Genomic DNA, 1,984 nt, shown 5'->3' with positions numbered 1-1,984 from the left:
ATTTGGGCCCTTTGCTATGACACTTGCAATTGAGCCTTGGTGTATCGTACTGTACTTCTATCAATGGTCCTTGAGATGCTTCTACAAATTGACTGGAGTCCACCTGTCTAATTCATTAGACATAATTAGGAAAGGCACAGACTTGCTTATATAAAGCTTGACAGTGGATGGAGTATGTTAGAGTTAAAACCAACATGAGTTTAGAGAGAGGTCTTTGTGGACTGACAAGATACGATTGTAGAGAGACACTGGGTCTCGAAGAAGCAAGAGAAAGACCAGAGATGGCTGCAGTTTTTGCAAAGCCTTTCTGTCTGTTTGTCTTCTAGGCTTGTTTCAATATTCGATCTTTGAAAATTTGAAAAAACTGCAGAATAAAGGCCAAAATTCCATTTAACAGCCATATCAGTGGCCTATCCCCTTTCCTGTGTTTTGCTCAGCTTCTCTCGCTCTCAAACAAGGGCCAGATCTCCCATGGTGGCTGTTCCCCAAAGTGCACCACATACCACTTACACAATAAAAGATCTCCTACAGGAGACAAGAATTTTGCACAACAACTGCAGGCAGGCGGACAGGCTAAAACAGGCAGACAGGATCACAGGCCTGACCAGCCTCCCATAAGGCGTTAAGCTGCCGTCACACGCCCCAGACGGCATAGATCATTAGCACACAGAAAGCAGCGCTTAGATGCCATCGGGGCAGATTGCTGATAAGCTCCTATTCTGAGGTGCCACAAGCGAGGAGCAAAGACAAGACCTCACACCTTAGGGTTTGAGAGCCACTGTATTAAGATAAAGGCTTCCACACCTTTACTAGGATGTCAAATCACATACCAGCAGTAATATTAGGGAGCCTGGATGCTTTCTGTGAGTATTCCTGACACTCTCAAATTCATTTTACAATTGGGAAATTACCATTTTATATGGAATATTTTATTATTGTACATCTGTTTAGCTATTGTTCTTCCAAACATTCAGTAATATTACACCTCTTAAAAATTAATATATATATATATATATATATATATATATATATATATATATATATATTATTATATATATATGGTTAACATTGATAAAAATCAATTTGAAATCATTTCAAACAATTCCATTAACTCTTAGCAGAAGATCATTTGTACATAGTAACATTGCACCAGAAATATTTAGACAGAGTCAGCATTTGTCCTTGTGTCCATCGGCATCATACAACAAATTATCGCTACTTTTGTATCAAAGGAAGGATCTATATTTATTTTTAACACACTCCGCAATAATAATAAAAAAAGATTCCACACGCCCCCATCATAAACTACCCCTCAAACATAGCGCTGTAGGCCATGTGGGGTGGGGGGGGGGCATTCTTTTCGTTATCTCTGCAGCATTCCTTCACTTCATTTTAATATTCATTCTTTCCTTTGACTTGGGACAATCACTGCAACTGCTGATATTTGATTTGTATAGCAAGCAGAAAATGACCCTTTTGCATCCTGACCACCGTCGGTGCATCGAAAAGACCTTGCATCTATCGATCAATATTCCTTAAAAAATATGACTACCTAACTTTCAGTTTTAATTACCGAAGTGAGGGAACTGGGTTAAAAAGAAATGACCTGCAACTATCTGAGAACCACTTCTCTCATGTATTTGCATCTCAATAACTAAGCAGCCAGACAGATAAATGAAGTTGTGTTGTCAATACAAACCACAATAGGTGCAAGTGAGTTCCATTCTACGGATATTTGTAATCTAATGCTGGGCATTATGAGATTAAGTTAATTAGTGATTGTGTAGGGAAAGAGTGAGAAGGAGGGAGAGGAGATGAAGCCATGTGGTTTGTTTACGGTGTAATGTGGCAGGTCTCCAATAGTACATCTTTATCATACATCTATGCATGATTTCTGGGGGAAAAAATGATTTTCTCTTTAGTTTAATTCAATTCATATTCATATAGGCCTAGCCCTGTTCCCAGAGCACTTACCATTTGGCAA

Source organism: Brienomyrus brachyistius, chromosome 1, assembly GCF_023856365.1.
Source record: "Brienomyrus brachyistius isolate T26 chromosome 1, BBRACH_0.4, whole genome shotgun sequence".
NCBI classification, from domain to species: Eukaryota; Metazoa; Chordata; class Actinopteri; order Osteoglossiformes; family Mormyridae; genus Brienomyrus; species Brienomyrus brachyistius.
This window is presented reverse-complemented; position numbering follows the sequence as displayed.